The sequence below is a fragment of the Triturus cristatus genome, chromosome 8 (genome assembly GCF_964204655.1).
Source record: "Triturus cristatus chromosome 8, aTriCri1.1, whole genome shotgun sequence".
Taxonomy (NCBI): Eukaryota; Metazoa; Chordata; class Amphibia; order Caudata; family Salamandridae; genus Triturus; species Triturus cristatus.
Genome location: NC_140591.1, coordinates 286,840,183 through 286,860,049, shown reverse-complemented (window position 1 = coordinate 286,860,049; position 19,867 = coordinate 286,840,183). Strand labels below are relative to the sequence as shown.

The window sequence follows — 19,867 nt, the reverse complement described above, 5'->3', positions numbered from 1 at the left end:
CCTTTCAGCCTCGTTCATTCACTCTTGTTGCAACTGTATGGCATCTCGCTATGCCCAACGTAACCAATTTATGGGCCATGGTTATACACGTCTGTGCCATGGACATTATTGTGTACGTAGTTGAGGAATATGTTCTTTTGGTTTTGAGACACAACACATTTACCCTCTACACAACCCTTTCCATGGTCAACTCAAACTATGGAAGCGCTATATAGATGATATCCTGGTCATCTGGGAAGGTGACCAGGGATCTCTAGAGGATTTTTCAGGATGGTTGAATACACGAGATATGAACCTTCGGTTTACTGGTGAGAATAACAACTCCTCCATTCCTTTCTTGGATCTTAGATTATATACTAAGGATGGTAGGATTCACACCGAGCTATATCAAAAACCGATGGCCTGTAATTCCCTGCTGAGTTTTCATAGTTTTCATCCGAGGGCATTACTCACTAATTTACCAGTAGGCCAATTTCTCAGACTCAGGAGAAATTGTTCAGAATTGGCCCAATATCATAAACATGCTATGAAGCTGACTGAGGAATTGTCTGCCAGACACTATCCGACACAATTGATTAAAAGAGCCTCTAAAAGAGCACGTAACAACGATAGGGGGGCTTTGTTGGAAACATACACCAAACCCATATCAGAAAGACTGTTGTGTGTTACTACTTTCAGTAATTTGACCACTAGTGTTAAAAGGGCCATTAACAAGAACTGGCATATACTGAACACAGGAAAACTGCCATTGGATTCTCCTCTGTTTGCGTTGAAACGCAGTAGCAATTTACAAGACCTTATGGTGCACACGAGACCAAGAACTAACACGTGTCACAATAATCAATCAACACTGTGGAATCTTAATCCTGTCACTGGGCATTTTCCATGTGGTTCATGTGCATGTTGTCCCTTCACGAGCCATGTAACAGAAATTGATATTCTACCAGGGAGGCCTTGGAAACTGAATAGCTACACTAATTGTAATACTAGTGGGGTGATTTATATGATTAAGTGCCCTTGCACTTTAATTTACATCGGCATGACTTGTCGCAAAGTACGTCAAAGAATCACTGAACATCGTAGCACCTTCCGGTGCAAGAAATCAAATACACACATGACAAAACACTATCTAGACAAAGGACACAGAGAAAACGATCTTCAATGGGTCATTATCGATAAACCTCACTATGATGTCAATATGGGACCTTTGGATAAGGTTCTATTCCGCCGTGAACAACGGTGGGTTTTCCGTACCAGGAGTCATGTGACAGGTTTAAATGAGGACATTCCTTGGGGTTCGGTCTAACTTTTTACCGACCCCTTTAGTTTTGTTGTCTTGCTGAGTCCCGACAGTTTGGTGTTATTAAGTACACTGACATATACTGTGTGTGTTTTGTAAGGCCATTAACAGGCCTGTGATGGAGATAGTACAAGGCTGTTTGTTAACAACCTTTTTGCCCCTTCTAATATACACTAATAATATATTTGAATACACACTGGTTTGTCCCTGCTAAATTGGTGTTTGGAAATTATTAAATTCCCCGAACATATCAGTGAGAACATCTGGTAATTACGCACGTTATATTCTATGTGCAATGAGGCTTTTTGGCAGGGCAATCACTTGGGCTGGGGCGCTGAACGGCTGCACTCTCTATATATCTATTAATACGATATCCTGATGTTTCATATGAGTGTTTCTGCCGTTTATTTCTTCCGTCTATCTATCCTTACAGACTTGGAGATTCTAATATACTGTGGCAATATGGCTTTACATACTAGTTTTAAATATTGGTAGTGCATACCTACATACGTGGACACATTTGGAGCCACTGATGGTGAGAACGCTACTGTTTTAAAGTTCATTCATAGCGCAATATGCTCCATAGAGCAGAACTACATTTCCCGTGATTCCTTCAGACCCGGATGTTAATTGTTCAACTTCCGGGTCAGACATACTCACGGAGCCACTGGTTGGGGTTAAAACATGTGAAGACGCGCTCTTTCTTTCCCCTCGTTTGGTGCCCTGAACGGAAAGACATGGGTTAATGAAAGGTATGTGGGATGAGAATGCCTGCCGTTTGTCCAGTGCACTTTTGTTGACATGCCGGGCAGACTGTATACGATGTGGCGAAGGTCCTTTAGATTCTGTTGGCAACACTTTGCATCATGCGCTGCATAACTCTAGTGCTAGATACCGCCACTCGTTCTGTAGGATGTGAGAGATACATGATCACTATCCTGAACTTAGTTGGGCAGAGTCCATTATCGCCATATTTTCTGTGTGTTTCCCTGGTCCCGTCTCTTTGTTCTTCATTGATATGTTCCTCTTTGACTATGTTAATCAAATTACTAGACAGATCACCTATGTCTTTTATGAACACTGATTACCTCGCGCATTCATGGAAGCGCTATGCGTATATCATACCTGTGTAACTCTGTGCACCTTGGAAAAGCCGGTCTTTAGTTGTGCATTTTTGTTCATTTGTTGTTTTTATGTATTCTCTCTCAGTAATCTGTGATCTGAGGCATCATTCCTTGTAAGGGAGAGGTAAATTAACCTTTTAGGTAAGCTATTTGATACTTACCTCATCACGTGTTCGTTTCTTTTTAATCACGTGTGTAGCACAAATCATGTGTGAGGTGTTTGTGTTGGTGTGTTGGGAGTCCATGATATATTATTGGATATGACAATGAAATGGCTGATTATTTTTATTCTCTACAGATACTGGACCGGACTGCAGCTGGTTCTGTTGTCACAAACCACCATAACATTGAGTATGGTTTTTACTTAAATTTTGTTTTGGTAGCAGATTGATAATTTCGAGAGGTCCTGATGAATGCCGCGAACTTGTAGTCATCTGGCAGAAACATGTCGACCACTAGTAATTAGGATATTATTTCAATCCTATATCGCCTCGTTTTAACCCTAGCTGATGGGGACTAACAGTAAACTGAATTTTGTTACCCAGTAGCTAGTTTTCTATACACAATCCCTTTTCTTTCTGACTTACACTCTGCCCCTTACTCCCCTTGCCTAAGTTGGCATCCTCTTAAAACACCTCACGCTCCTCTCAATTGCTTCGAGAGTTGTAGCCCACACTGTATACCTTGCGGTTACAGTGTGTAAGAGGGGACCCAATGATGAAGCATGTCACCTTTGGGTGAGTGAGGGTTCTCGTCTTTAAAAGTGAAGACTCCCGGTTCTTACACACACCCTCTCCTTCCTTTTGTGCATAGTAGCATCTCATCATTCTTTGTGAGGAACATTCGTTAGGAGTTAGTGATGCTTGATGCTTTGATTTACTCCAAATATTTGAACCCTTTAGTGTGATACAGCCATTTTGAAGGTGCCACGCGCTTCACCGGGTCAGCGCACTAGTCTTTGCACGCCACACTGCCTCATTTCTTTATTTAATGAGCAGCAAGCGGTCGCATAGCGCCTGACAGGTTCTCTTTCCGTGATAATAACGTGCCTTAGCTTAAAATACGAAGGAATTGTATATTGATTGTACTGTTTTACTTGCTGACACTGACGCTGATGTTTTAATTGAAATATGCCACTTTACACATTCATTTTTAATTCCCTGAGCGTTCTTATGTGTTTTTTCAACTGGCAGCCATTTTGAAGGTGCCACGCGCTTCACGGGGTCAGCGCACTAGTCTTTGCACGCCGCACTGCCTCATTCCCTTATTTAATGAGCAGCAAGCGGTTGCGCAGTGCCTGACAGGTTCTCTTTCCATGATAATAACGTGCCTTAGCTTAAAATACGAAGGAATTGTATATTGTTCTGTTTTACTTGCTGACACTGACGCTGATGTTTTAATTGAAATTTGCCACGTTGCACATTCATTTTTAATTCCCTGAGCATTCTTATGTGTTTTTTCAACTGGCAGCCATTTTGAAGGTGCCACGCGCTTCACCGGGTCAGCGCACTAGTCTTTGCATGCCGCACTGCCTCATTCCCTTATTTAATGAACAGCAAGCGGTGGCGCGCCAAAGGCGCGCCAATGGCATGCCCGTCTGCGCTCGTCCGCGCCCTTTCAGGACCTGGGGCCATGAACCCTGGCCAATTTCTTTCTAGTACGCCTGTTCCCTTAAGGTACTCATTTGAACAATTAATGCAATGTCGTGCTGGTACAGGTGTGAACTGTAGTATTAGCTCTGATTTTAATAATACCTTTTGCTGTCCCTGTTGTAATTTTTCATTTTGTACGTCACTCTCTAAAGACATAAGCCATAAAACTCTGATTAGTCCCCCCTCCCAGTCTTCTAAAAAGACGGCTTCACTGTCAAGGAATAATACTGTCAGTAAAGTTTTTACTTTTTGGAATTTGAACTGTCGATCATTGCCCACGCATAAGCTGGATGTTTATGATCTTTTATAAAGTGAACAACCTGATGCGATTTTTCTCACCGAAACCTGGTTACATGCTAGCTCAGGCCCCGATGTCGCACTGGCTCTCCCATCTGACTATGCTATAGCCAGGAGGGATAGGGTGTAAGGGATGGAGGAATCGCTATCATTTATGATAAGTCGTACCAATGTAAATTGGAAGATTTAGCTATTTCTAATTCTGAAGCAGCGTTATTTAAAATTACATTGACACCTCATATTACCTTTTCGGGTATTCTTGTCTATCGCCCCCCTGGACCCTCGAATTCCTGGCCCCTGTCACTACCAGAATTAATTGCACCTCATCTTCTTAAAACATCTAATTTCACCATATTAGGTGACTTTAACTTACATCTTGAAAATCTGGATTGCACTACTAGTAGTACACTAATAGCGGACCTCCCTGCTTTAAATCTTTTACTTAGTAATAAAGGTCCCACCCATGTGGCAGGGCACCTGCTGGATCCTATCTTTTCTAACTTAACTCGCCTTCATTGTGATCCCGCTCTCCCTCTATGCTGGTCTGACCATTTTGCTACTAAATTTCAGTGTACATTTTTCCTGACCCCAACGGTAGCCACTGCGAGTAGCCCTCACAGAACTCGGAATTGGAGAAAATGGGACTTGGAATTTTTTAACAGGACTCTTAAAGAGAATGCTCTGACTATTTCACATATATCAACCCACTCTTCTAGTATAATACATGATTGGCTTTCGGATACGGTTGAGTGTTGCCTTCCCTTATCTACAAAGAAGAAATATAATCACCGTCTACCTGCCCCTTGGTTTACAGAGCAATTAAAAAGTGAAAAAACTAAATGCAAAGCACTGGAAAGAAGCTGGAGAAGGAATTACACTCAAGACTCTAAATCTAATTATAAGCTAGCATTAAAGCAATATCAAGCTTATTGCAAACTGGCTAGAAAGGAATTTGTATCGTCCACTATCTCCAATGCTCAGAATTGTGCACGTACTCTGTTCAGCATGGTAAAAAAACTTGCTGGCTCAGATATACAGCCACTGCCTCCTATCCTTAACGAACAACAATGCGATAATCTCGCAAGTTATTTCGTAGACAAAGTTTAACTAATTTACTCTGCCTTACAAACCACTCAGAAAGAAGTATCTGGTATGACACCTTCACTGTTTGAGTCTGCCTACAGAGTAAATAACCCTATGAGTCTTGAAACTTGGTCATTACTTGATTTTAATTCCTTTAAAAACATCTTAAATAGTATCAAATCTGGCTCTCCTCGTGATCTGATCCCTGCTTTTGTGTTGCAGCAGCTGGACTTTTCCCCCCTGTTGTTTATTATGCAGCTGCTTAATGCTTCGATTCATGAAGCTGTTGTCCCATCTGATTGGAAGCATGCGATGGTTCTTCCTCTTTTGAAGGCCAACGCAGATCCTTCTCAGTTGTCCAATTTCAGGCCGATTTCCTTGCTCCCTATTTTTTCCAAAGTCTTGGAAAAACATATCAATCAGCAGCTTACTCACTTTGTGGACTCTGCGAATCTCTTACATCCTTCCCAGTCCGGTTTTCGAGCAGGTTTCTCCACGAAGACCACATTGCTTGGTGTTTCAGAGGCGCTACGACAGCGCTTAGATGTTGGGGTCACCGTAGCTCTTATACTGCTCGACTTGAGCGCTGCATATATACGGTGTCCCATACTATTTTACTAAAATCCTTGCAGTCCTTTGGCATCACCGGCACAGCACTTGACTGGCTCAAGTCCTTCCTTGCTAAGCGGACTTTTCAGGTTTTTTCTTCTAGTGCTACCTCTAAAACTTATCCCTCCTCTTATGGGGTGCCACAGGGCTCTATTTTGAGTCCTATTTTATTCAATTTATATATTAAACCCTTGGCAATAATAGCAGAGAACTCAGGATTGAGTCTGTTCTTGTATGCCAATGACACCCAGATCATTTTTTCCCTTTCTTCGGGACAGCTGGGTGACCCTTTGGTGCTTCAGATTGGCTTAAACAACATCGCATCATGGATGAAAGCCAATCTCCTTAAACTCAACGGCGATAAGACCGAAGTCCTCATCTTGGGGAAGAACAAGGACCTTTGGGGCCCTCGGCATTGGCCATGTGAGATGGGCCCTCTCCCTCAGCCTTCCACTTGTGTCCGCAACCTGGAAGTTTTGATCGATGTTAATCTATCTATGAGGCTGCAGGCTGTAAAGGTGGCTGCCACCTGTTTTGCCATCTTGAAGTGGCTTAAGAAAATCACTTGGATGCTTCCCGTTTCCACCCAGAAAACCGTAGTCCAGGCACTGGTGACCTCGAGACTGGACTATGGAAACATCCTTTATTTGGGTTCCAATAATGATGTTATACGGAAATTGCAAGTAGTGCAAAATTCCGCCGCCAGGTTGCTGTGCCACCTCCCAAAAAATTCCTCTACTTCTAATTCTCTTCATAAATTTCCCTGGCTCAGGATCGAAAACCGAGTGAAGTTTAAAGCCATATGCTATTTGCATAAAATTAAATTTGGCTCTTCCCCATAGTACTTACAAACTTTGGTTTGCCCCTACTTACCCTCTCGCCTACTTCGCTCAGCAACCCAAGAAAAATTTGTGGTGCCCAATGTTAAATTTAAAAGAATTGGTGTTCGCTCCTTTGCCTACCTTGGTCCTGTGCTCTGGAATTCTCGCCCTATTGCAATCCGTAATGAAACCTCAGTTCTGGCTTTTCGAAAATCTTTAAAAACCTGGCTGTTTAATCAATAATCTGCTCTCTCTTGTTCTGTTCTCTGTCAATTTTTAGCGCTGGGAAAGCCTAGGAGGGTAGCTGTGCGCTCTACAAAATTACTTTAACATAACATAACATAACATTGCGGATCCATGTGTGGCAGTGGAATATGTTCTTTTTTGATGCTGCATGCAGGAAGATCCATGTTTTGTTTGCAAGACTCCTGCATCTCTATTTCTGCCCCGTGAAATAAGGGTTGCTCAAAAATATTTCTATGGAAGATATATGTATACCTAAAACTCGTCCGCAATTATTACCAAGCAGAAATTCCTCACATTTTATGTACATGTGTTCGTTGTCTTCCTTGTGCTTTGTGCTGCTGTCCATATGGTGAATTATTCAGTGGTGTGTGATGGTTAGTGTGTGGTTTTCCAGAAAGAGGTAGTAATTCACTACATAGCATACAAGAGCATTGTAGTATAACACATCGCTCTTTATACATCACCCTGCCCCTTGGGGCTGTCCAGGGCCTACCTTAAAGGTGACATATATGCATTAAGAAGGTTTATTTTGCCAGGTTAAAATGGCAGTTTAAAACTGCACACACACTATAGCTGCAGTAGCAGGCATGAGACATGTTGAAAGTGCTACTTAAGTAGGTGGCACAATCCATACTGCAGGCCCACTTGTAGCATTTAATTTACAGGCCATTGGGCACAGGTAGTGCCCAACTCAGGACTTAAAAGTAAATTAAATATGACAATTTGGATATAAGCCAAGCTAACATGTTTTAAGGAGAGAGCACTTAAGCTCTGCTTAGCAGTGATAAAGTGAACAGAGTCCTCAGGATGGCAAAAATGAATTCAGATAAAATAGGAGGAGTGAAGGCAAAATGTTTGAGGATGACCCTGCAGGAAGGCCCAAGTCCAATACAACCCCCTTCCAGCCAAAAGCTAGGGTAAACTAATCAACACATTGCTGGGCTTCCCTGCTCAGGCGATAGAACACAGACAAAGTTCCTGTTATGCAGGGACACTTGTCAGTCCTACGCCTCTCTGAACTCAGTTGAATCCCTCTGTCTATATTCTCCCGAGCCATTGAACTGACCCATGGGGAACCCTTCTCCTCATCTGTGGATCCCATGTATGCAGCATCTGACTCTAACCTTACCTTGCTCACAGATGCACCCCAGTAGGCAGATAGTACTACCATGGCCAACAAAGTGACATAGCCCATTCCACCCCTTGGATCAGATTTCTGTCCCCAACCCAAGGAAAATTAGCCATAGCTACTTCCACTCTACCTCCCACCAGTTCAGGGGTGATATCCTGAGACTGTCCATTCATCCCAGGGTCTGCACCTTGAGGCTGGACAGGGTTGGATCCTCCATCGCCTTGCCTCTCCATCTGGGATCCCCTCCACTTAGAAGTGATACCCACAGAAAACTGTACTATTGGGACAACCTGGGTAGCCACCCCTCTCAGTTCTCCTGACACCAGGGGGCACTCATTCCCCAGAATGCATGTTCGGACTAACTATGACCCTCCTCATGGTCACATCATCACCTCATTCCAGGATACTAGGCCAGTAGGGCAGAAAAAGCCCTGCCCATGGGCATGAGTTACCCTACGACACCAGTCCGGTGTACTGCTCCCGAGAAAATAGTCCAACTACCATGGTCTGGCTAGCCACTTTGACCGTCAGAGCACTGACTGGGACCACATTCACTTTAACCTGGTTCAAGTGATGATTCCCACCATCAGGGATCACCAGCTTACCCTCTTAGTCTATCTCCCTGCAAAGAGAGATCATAGTATGGTCTATGAACTGCCCTTGGGACTACTAACCCCTAAGACCCTGTAAAGGTCCCACCAGTGGGTGGTTTCCTTGGACAGACTGAGTCCCCCCGCTTGTATCTTAAATGGGAGCACTCAAAGCAGCAGGGTTGGAAATGGGGGGCCCTCGGCCACTGCCCACCAAAGCTTCTCCCTCTGCGAAGGGGCATGGGAACCCTTTCCTCCCCTTATTCTTGAATCTGTGTCTCCCATGACCTCCCCCTCACTCTGCTGATGGAAACCTGAACCACCCCTCATGGGGGTCGCTCCCAGGTATCTTCATGTGGACCCTAGTGCTGAGCCAGTGGTCTGCCTCCTTGGCAAGCTCCCTGGGGTCAGAGAGCTTACTGTCAGGTGTTGGCGCTGATCTGCAAAACAAAGACTGAACATGTGCTCTCTCACAATCAAATTGTACAGCCCCTGATAATCTTTCACTTCATCGCCCTTCACCCTGCCTTGTAAAAGAAATTCGCACAATTCGCCCAGGTCTGATGGGCCAGTCACAGACTGTCCCTGAACTTCTGATTATACTTTTCTGAGGTAAGGCCATACCTCCTGACAAGGATTACCTTCATAGGGGGGATACTGCATCCTGTCCCCGTTCTCTAGGGCCAGTAGGGTGTCCCTCCCTTCACTATGGATATGTCATAATAACCAGTACTGTGCAGTATATCTCCTCCATCACCATGCCATTATGGGATAATTAATTATCCATCAATGGAGAATTATCTTTTGTGTGGAGTTCTCCGCCCCGACTGCAGAGTCTCCGTAGTTGTAAAATTACTATTAGTAAAATTAAACTTGTAGTTTGAGAATACCAAAAAATACTAAACTTACTCAAAAGTGTAAGTTATCTCTGCAGAATCAGACCCCGAGTGTGTTGAAACTGTGGGGCCAAGTTCCACCTGGCAAAAGGAGTAACTATTACCTGGAAAATGGTTTGGTAGCAGGGTAAGACCTGTATAAAGCAGTATGGTACGTCCATTCGTCTGTACTATTCCCCATTTATGGATAATTTTCCCATAATGGCATGGTGATGGAGGAGATATACTGCACAGTACTGGTTATTATGGCTGCAAAGTTAGCTCCCCATGATTACCATACCACTTGTGAACGATCTCAAAGTAGTGATATTATTACTTCTTTCCTCCTTAAAATATTCCTGGCCAAGTAGTTACAGAGGGTGCCATTTGGAAGTTTTGCAGTGTTTTTATTTATTATTAATTTCCTCTTTCTCTTCTGACCTTGCTGTTGCATCATATCTTATACAGAGAGAGTGATCTCGTGGTCTGAGGGGACAGGAAGGGCGAGCCACATTTCTGCCCATATGGTGACCAAGAGTAAAAGCCGGAAAGATATTAGTGAACTGTTGATACCATCTGAAAACATACATACAAATAGATGTTTTCAGTTAGGATAGTGGGAGGTCAGCTTAGATCCACACTATCAGCATCACACCAGCTCGACAGAACCTATTTTGCATATATTTGCAGCATTTTTAGAGCTGTTACTTGAACTGTCGACTCATTCAAGACCCAATCTCCAATAGCTGGAGTAGGAGATAAGGTTAGAACTGTGTCAAATACTGAGGAGCGGTCAAGTAGGATCAGTCCTGATGGTCCTCCAGAATGAAGCGAAGATCATCTAAGGCAGTGGTCAAGAAAAAAGGATATCTACTTGATCAAAATCCAAGGGAGAGTTTTCTCCGGCAGGCATGTGAGAATTTTTTGCAGGACAGGTCAGAACAATATGCAGAGACTTGAGAACACCGCAGATCATTCAATTTTTGGCTGCAAACCTATTTTTGAATAATAAATAGGTGGATTACGACAGCCTGTATCCCGGAGGAAGGATGAGTTGGAAATTTCTTGACTAAAGGAGCACAGATCATAGCAACCAGTTTAATAAATGCCATAGGGTGTACGCTCAGAGGCAAGTCAAAGTGGAGGGATGCTATTTTGGAGCAAGAAAATTCTACCATTAAAGTGGTAAAAGCAGAAAGTACAGGCCAAGAAGAAAGCATGAGAGGTATGGGATGTATGAGGGCTAGAGAAAGAAGAGCAACTGGGTGTGTTTTGGAGGATAGAATTGGCATAGTTCACCACACAGCATCCTGGAAGTACTACAGCAGCTCCACTGGCTAGTTCTGAGACTATTTTGAATGCTTATTTGGTAGTATTGGAGGTAATTCTCTGTCTCAATATGTTTATAACACACTTTACAGATGGCTACTTTGTACGTGTGTCTGGGTGCCATACTATTTTATTGGGTCTTTTACTTCGACCTACACTTACCAAGCACCAAATACTTTGCATTCACAGTTACATTGGTAAACCGGCTTTCAGGAATTAGGACATCAGAAGTCATTACTTTGCAAGGTATGGTATTTTAATTTGTCCATTTAATATTTTTTTACAAATTAGATTACAAATATGTTCTAAAATGTGTCTTTTATATATGAAAAAAGTTGTGCAAGGCATTTATTTAAACACTAAAGATATATAAATTTTTTATGTAATATAATGCACGTTCTGAATATATTTTTTAAAAAAGTTTACAAAAATCTTTTTAGAGGCATCATTTTTCTTGATGTTGCTTATTTTGCTTCTCTTTCAAAAGTCACAAGAACGTTGTGATCGAGTGAAGAGGTTCATGTCTGCCATTGTACCCTTAGTTTTTGTATCCTCTAAGACTCATTTTAGCTATATGCACTGTAGTTTATGAAGGCCGGGGATTGAGGCTTGGGGAGTGGTAGTGGGTTAGTATGGGTGGTTATTTTATGTTTATTGTATTTTTCCTTTCTTTGCAGCTACAGTAACATAGCACCTATCGTACACAATTAATTATGGACTTGGAGTCAATGTGCCTTTGTTTCCCTGGTGGTCTCTGCTTAATAATAAAGCATTTTTCCTCTTCTTTTGTGTTCCCTAAACGTATTTTTATAAAAAAGAATAATTAAATAGTGTTTACGTAAATGCCAATAAATTACGAGCTTCAATGAAGCACTTTTTTAAATATAAAGAGGGGGTTTGTGGGGTTTTCTCCGACTAACAAAGCCCTCCTCTTCCACTTATTTTTTAGTTTTCCTGGAGCGGTTTTTGTGTCACAATTCTTATTTAGGTGCTTTGCTATGGATTTAAATTGATGGATTTCTGAAATTACTGGACCAAGATCAAAGGCTTCGAAACTATGAGTTTATCTTATAATTATTTTTAGACTATGGATGGTATGTTTTTAATGTTGTGGTAGGGTCTACAGTGGGATTGGGGATTTTAACTTTTGGAGGCTAATTTTATACTGTCAAATACGGTGATGGTAAGTTTAATTGTTAGTTTTTCAAAGTACATGTAGGAATTACTTGAATATTTTCTATAGTCTTGTAATAGGTAGAAAATTAGATCTATGTATTCTACACCCACAAAATGTGTTAAATTATCACAGTTCGGATTACGATTGTGCATTCGTTTCTTTCGTTTTTCTTGAAAATTCCAGTTGCAGAGATTCAAAAAAAACATTGGTGTTCACAGAAAACTTTTTTTCCTCCAGGAAATGATAGACAGGTGTGCTCTGCCAATTGTTGAAGTAAAATAATTATGCTAACATAGTCTCTCAGAGGCATTGCTCCGTGGAGTCTGGGGGTCAGTATTCCTTTCCCTACTGTACACATAACCCATGTTGCAAAGTTATCTATGAGTAAGGAGTTATTTTTGTATTTATTTTGGTTTTATATTGGTCGTTGTTTAAACTATTGTTTATCTTGGATTCTGTTACTGTTAGAGATTTTGTTCTTCTCAATTCACAGCTTAAACTGTGGTTGTGGATAGTATATTTGTTTTTTTAATGTACACATGTTACTTTGAGTTTTTGTTTGTGGCTCCAGAGAGAACATTTCGGTAGCATTTTTGACATTCGCTTAAGAATAATTTTGGAATTAGCCATTTAGTACAAATCTTAAGTGTTTTTAATGCTGCTACATGTTTTTCACTGTTTTCATGGGGAAAGTGTTTCAGTTTTCAAGTCAGAGTTAAATGAATGTTTTATATTTTTTCTTACCTTTGAATTAGTAGATATTTTTGCTCTGTGGTTTTTTTTTTTGGTTTACCCCTTTATGTAAATTAAAACAAACGAATTAAATATTTTTTTTTGTCCTGACATAGTTTTTCAATCATTTTTGTAAAATTATAGAAATGTTTTCTTAACACTTATTACATGTTTAGTCTTTTTATTGTTTAGGTTGCTGATTGTTAAATACAAATGCCAAAAAGTTACTTAATTGCATCCAATTTCTATATTTCACAGTACCACTTCTTTTTTAGGTTGCTTTTTGATTTTGTAGCAATTTCTAGACTCAATCAATTCCATTAAGCCCTCCACAATGCTGGACCTGCATACCTCAACCACCGCCTCTCCTGCTACACTCCCACCAGACATCTCCGCTCCGTTCAACTGTCCCTGGCCACCATCCCACGGATCTACAAGACCACGACTGGAGGAAGATCCTTCTCCTACCTCGCTGCGAAGACCTGCACCTCCTGCAATCACCATTACTGCCGCAATTCAGGAAAGACCTCATGACCTGGCTCTTCAACTGAACCGCAGATTCCCCCCCACCCACTCAATGCCTTGAGACCCTCACGAGTGAGTAGTTGTGCTTTATAAGAAATCTGATTGATTGGTTGTTATTCAAGATTTGAAAATAAATTAAAAAAATGAATGTAATCTTGTACATATGTCTAATCTTTTTTAATGTGTCTATTTTTCCTTTACAGTTGCTCTTCCCATGTATAGAAGGCATATCGTACTCTCTTGCAGCACTGGAATGGAGCTAGTTCGGTCAGGTGGTCTCCTCAGAAATGAACAATCCATGGTGTGTAAATCTTTTGTGTGTGCCTTCTGTTTCTGATATAATACTATGCCTTCAACTCATTTTTAGGTTATAATTCTTTTCCTTACTCAAATATATTTAACATTTTGTTAAAACAAATTTAGTTGTAATATTTTTTAGATTTTCTGGTCGACTCCATTTTTGCCAATGATGCAAAAAACTAGACTGCGAATCCACATAGAAGTGAGGGCAGAATTACCTTTTACAAACATGACAGTAACTCAATAAAAGAAAAAGAGAAACATTATTAATATAGAGTAAAAAACATGCGCAATGTAAAAAAATAAAGCAATCCCCATTGAGATCACAAACAGTGTCTGAGACACTGTTGTACATTGCATTTTGCGAGTCGCAAATTGCGAGTCACAAAGCGACGTAATTTGCGAGTTGCAAAAGCAATCATCATACATCTGGCCCTTAGTCATTTTGCAGCCTTCAGTCTGTCTTTGTGTCACATGACTGGATGTGGGTGACAGTTGGGCTTTGTGAATTACTCCTAGACAGCCACACACGATGGGGAGCTCAGGTGTGGCTGGATGGGCCATCACTACCAGGATGGGAGGGATGAGCTGGGCCCAGTCCTACTTACACTTGAATAGGCTGTGTCCTGTTTCCACAAAAATGGCTGCATAACCCCTGCATTTAGTATGGAGCCAGGGCAAGCAGGCAGGGCACCTGTGTACTTCAAAGGAATAGATGGATCAGACAAAGAAAACCAAAAAGTCCCTATTTTCTATTTATATCATCTAAACAGGATCATGGGTAGTTTACAGTACTAAGGTTTAATTAACATAAAATATTTATAACTTCTTCAATTATAAGAGTCAGTATCACACGAAAGGTCAATGACAATTTGAAAATAAAATAGAAGAAAAATGTTATTCAATAAAATTTACACAAGTGGAGTTAAAAAACATATATTAATATTAAAAAACCAATTCATATACAGATGAGTCACTAGAAAACAAAAAGTCGACGCTGCGTTTCGGTGAGTTGGTAATTAATCACCTTCTTCAGGACAGTTTTCTAATGTAGGAAATCGCTAGGGTTAAAATTCCCTATTCAATTAATGAGGCATAATGTGCTTGAGTTGAGTCAAGGGATTTTGACGATATCCCTTAATTTAAATGCCGATTGGTGTTTACTTTGTTCGTTGGTGCCACCAATATGTAGTAATTCATAGGATAAAATACATGGTCCAGGGATAGCCCTCACAGATTTGCCGTGGTTGGAGGAAATAATTTGCAAATGTATCCACGTCTGTATCAAGTCTGGCTGAGCAAGAACTGTTGTAGTTGCTGTAGTGGTCATGCAGCTGATAAAAATGAAATAAAAGCTTTTTAAAATCAATTTGGCCTCCCTGCACCAACGAACAGCTTCCGAGCATAGATGGATCAGAGACATTATTCTCTATAGGGTCCATCGACTGTTTTTGGTTTTAACGTACCTCAGGTCCTCACTAATAAAGGTGATAACCGAGGAACCTGAAGGCACTTTTAATTGAACTGGATCTCGTCCTATCCTGTAAGATTTATTCAAGAACTCCCTCCTACTGCCTAAAAGTTGTCGCTGAGGTTGAGTCCGCCCTGGTGGTACCATCTTACCAGGTTGGAGATAGGATGTCTATGATGAAGCATGACACAATATTGTGTGTGAGACATCCTCTTCCATTAAGGATGGCCTTCTAGACCTCCTCCTTAGTCTCAAAAAAGACATTTGTCTTTAGATCTTGAGTGGAAATCACTTTTTCTCTCTCCCCTTTTCTTTAGATTCTTGGCTACCTACTCTTATTGTGTTTACTACTTCAAAGTAGCTTCTCCTCACTTCAAAGGCACAATTGGGTATATATACGGGACCTCAGACACCACCACTTCAGTACAATTGTGGACCTGTAGCTATTCTGCAAGGAAGAAGGACTGCTGTGCTGCTACAAGGACTGCCATTCTGCTGGAATGCTTCTCTAAAGGAACTACTGCACTGGTGTGCTGAGCTGATGCCCCTTGCCTGGGTGAGAAGGACTGGATCTGCATCTCTTGGACCCAGAACCCTGAGTGACTCCAAGTGCTCATTGGCTGGGCTCCTGATCTGAAGCCTCAGGGACATATCAGGCTTCCAACAAACTTGCATCTGTACCTGGAGTCTGTCACCTGTGAATCTACCCTGCCAAGTGATGCCGCCCCAGATCTGGTCCCTTGCAAGTGGGCTTAAGGTGCTTTGCCATCCTCTGTGGTACCAGCAGAACCGATAAATCTCCTCTGCAGTGCGGCGCTGACCCCAGTAGAACCTATGCATCTCTGCTGCTGCGTAAATTGAATACGTCACAAAGACCTGCATCAACTCTGCATCCCACAATGTCTTCGGGACCACCACTGCGTGTTGCATCCTTGGCACAGGTCTTCGCATCTCTCATTGACGGTGGCCTTGATGATGACAATGGACTCCTCATTGCACCCGCGCGGCTCTTCAGAAATTATGCATCACCGCAACTGTTATCCTTGACAATGACGCAGGCCCTCGCATGGCACCCTCGCCGCACCCTGCAATGCTCTGCAAACCAGGATTTAAAGTACTTTATTCAGGCCTAACCGGGTCCCTGCAGCTGGCCCGTGCTCCATTGTGGTCTGCCTGCACTTAGGGCTGTGTCCTGGTCTGGCGCAGCCAGATATACACAGTTGCCGCTTTATCCTTTTTGGTGCAATTTTTACTCATATCTTCAAAATTGAATATCTCTGGTTCTAACAATTGGACTTTTGTTGATTTAGTATTTTTTTCTTTATTAAAGAAAGTTCTATGGTTCTATCTCACTGTGGGATCCTTTTTGTGTGGTGTTTTTCACTTTATTGCTGTTGAAAGTGCTGCACAAATACTTTACACTTCGCGTCTATGTTAAGCCTGACTGCTCTGTGGCAAGCTACCATAGGGCTGAGCACAGGTTAACTTAGGGTTGGCTTGTACCTCTACCTGACAAGGATTGTAATTGCTGCTGACCAGGACTTACCCCCAGTCAACCAATAACCCAATTTCTTCCAGTTACCTAGTCCCATTTGGAAATTAGACTTATAAAATGAAATACGGTAACTCCAATGTTATCCTATGGGAGAGGTAGTTCTTGCAGTAGTGCAACACAAATTTTTTCACTACTAGGACATGTAAGACTTAAAAGCACATGTGTTATAATGTTATGCACTTTTCTTTCCTCTGTTTACCTGTTGTTATGATGACATCTATGCGTTCTAGAACATGACCATTACTCTGGCTGAGGTTGAGAATTGTAGGGAGTTTGGAAAAGGATCAACCTGAGGCAGTTGGGTGGATGAGCTGTTGTATATGATACACTCAATAAATCTTAAGAAGAATCCTATTCATCTCCTCTGATTATTCAGAAGACTTCACCTTTTAACAACATGTCCTACTTTTTAAGTACACTGCACCCTGCCCTCTGGGCTGTGTGGTGCCTACCCTAGGGGGTGACTAATATGTATTAAAAAACAAGGTTTGGGCCTGGCAAAAAGTTTATTTTACCAGGTCGAAAGGGCAGTTTAAATGCACGCACAGGCTGTTATGGCCTCATCCTTCTATCTTTGTTCTACTTTCGCTCCCCTCTAACCCAGTTATTTTCTGTCTCTTCTGTAGCTCTCATCATCTTCACTTTACCGCTGCTCTGATCTTTTCTCTCTACCCCTTCTCATCTTTTTCATATCTGTCCTCTTCTCTGCATTCCTACTTTCTCTCACCTCTCTCTCTCCACATTTCTCTCCTTCGCACCTGGAGTGCCTTTGGGCAAGGACCAGCATGCAGTACCAATGCTGGCAGTTGATCGCTGGGGGCAGAGCCCCGCAGGAGGGCCAGTACAGCAGTGAGCAGGAGGGGGAGAGAAGCTCCAGTACTGGGAGGTTCACCACTTAGAGCAGGCAGGTGCTCACCAGCACATATAACACAGGTGTCACTAGTCCACCTGAGCCTGCCCCGGGCATCGGAATTGGCTGCCCTCAGCACAGCCAGCTGAAGCAGCAGCACTACACCAGCCTAGGCAGAGGAAGCATGTGGGCGATGGTGGACTGAGACACTCTGGCGGAACAAGGTCAGGGCAGCTTGGCACCAGAGCAGCAGCAGGGCTGGTGTGCATTTGGCTGAGGCACAATACTCTATGTGCCAAAGCCCAGAATAAGCTCGACCTACAAACTTGCTGCTGATGCACTTGGCCTATGGCTCTCCTTGATCCATCTAATGTGACAGGGATCAGGGAGAGTCATAGGCCAGGTGCATCAGCAGCACGTTTGTAGGTCGAGCCTATTCTGGGCTTTGGCACATAGAGTATTGTGTTGTAGTGTCTTTGGACCAATGGTTTTGGGATCTGGAGACGTGATGGCATCACATTGAAGTCCCAGTGTTGCCCAGAGGTACAATTTCTATGCCTAGGCAGGGGTCAAAAGGACAGGGCAGGCTCAATGGGACTTGTGACTTTTTATCTCTCCCCATCACTGCAGTGGGTGGAAAGAGCACTGTGGGCTAAATAAGTGCCAGAAGAGACCATTAAGTATTGAGGAGACTGATAGAGTGTCATGATGTTTTGTAAATTGTAGAGGTGCATCATAATCCACACCCGCATATATTCTTGTGTTGTACTAAATTTGTGATCATTATAAATGCCGGGGTACTAATGAAATGTGTAAGTGTTATGATAGAAAATTAATTTGTGCCATTCAAGAAAGTAAAGTGGCATTTAAATGTGCTTATGTAACTTTGTTGTTCATTGCAAATGCCTAGTGAATTAGCTCGTGTGTAATGTAAAATGTATTAGATTTAAACGTGTACCATATTAAAGTCTGCACATGTAGAAATGATTCATTGAGTTTTAACGTGATAAAATGTAGTGCTTGCAGATGCAACATTTATAAATGCGTGTAATTCTTGATGTGTAAAGTCCTAAATGAATGTTCACGTTTTGCTATGAAAGGCCCATTTGTATTTCTTATGTTAACTGAATTCTGTAGGCCTGAAGTGTATTTTCCCTGGTAAAGCTCTCATTTGGAGGTAGTCAGCAAATTGCCTGTGCGTGCAAGGTTTTTCTGTTCTCATGCTTCTGTTGCAGGTGCAAGGACACCGTCTTCGTTAGTTAGACTGACGCCTTTTGTTTTAGGAGTTAGGTATGGAGGAGAGCTGCAACGGTGTATTCTAGAATGTCGATAATTGGAAGAAGCCTGAGACTCAAGGACAGACCAACCGTTGCTGGACGAAGTACAAGTTTTGGTGGAAAATTACCTACAAGAGGTGCTCAGCCAGAAGAGGTGTTTCAGAGGTGTGTCCTTTGTATGGTACATTTTGTATTAGGGACAGTGCCCCGAGGGAGGAGAGAGCAAATGCGAGTAGAGAGCTGTTAGAGTGTAGAAGGAAAGGATAGATACTGAGGAAGGAGACTTAGAACAAACTCAGTGGTTTTGACTACTGACTCTCACAACGTGAGTGTACTTCTTAGGAAGTCTTCACGAGCTGATACCTTTGCTTGATCTTGCCTTGGGAGATGCTAAGTAGGGATGTCACTTTAGTGAGAGTGTAGGGACAGATTAATGGATTTCTTCACAGGTACTAATGAAGGCTGATTTAGATGTTGGAGCAGTTATCGCTTGTTTAATATTTGTGGAGTTTCTTATTCTTTTATGCTTCACCGGATTAGACTGGTGCGTAGGATGAACTTTGTATTAGTGCCCATGTATTTCTTTAACCTCGTCATGAGGTGCTTGTATGTTCAATACTTTGTGGCTTTGTAATAAATCCTCTAAAATTTAATTCGGAGTTAGTGATTCTTCAGAGTCTGAATTGATCGGTCAATTGACATACCTTTGAATGAATTGGTTTTCTCCCCTTTACACTTCACAGCAGGTAAAAAGGTCCAGTCGGCTGAGGATTCTTAGGAGTGGTGAGATAAAATAAGATAAGATAGGAATCCGGCGTTATCAGTTGGTAGCAGAATAGGATGGTTATCTCTGTACTAAGGGGAGATGTAGAGTAGTCATTGAATCCCATAGAGCCCAAGTGATGGTGATCCAGTAGATCGT

General features: G+C 42.1%; 1 long non-coding RNA gene across 3 annotated transcripts; it reads left to right on the top strand.

Moving 5' to 3' along the window:
* Nucleotides 1-1,948: 1,948 nt before the first annotated feature.
* Nucleotides 1,949-19,598, top strand: LOC146801991 (uncharacterized). Of its 3 annotated transcripts, XR_014967681.1 has the most exons (6): nucleotides 1,953-2,052; nucleotides 2,510-2,565; nucleotides 11,248-11,304; nucleotides 13,243-13,564; nucleotides 13,696-13,793; nucleotides 15,581-19,598. It is a non-coding gene; the product is annotated as an uncharacterized LOC146801991 (long non-coding RNA). The 3 variants fall into 3 exon arrangements; XR_014967679.1 differs by lacking the exon at nucleotides 2,510-2,565 and having other exon boundaries at nucleotides 1,949-2,052; XR_014967680.1 differs by lacking the exons at nucleotides 2,510-2,565; nucleotides 11,248-11,304.
* Nucleotides 19,599-19,867: the final 269 nt, after the last annotated feature.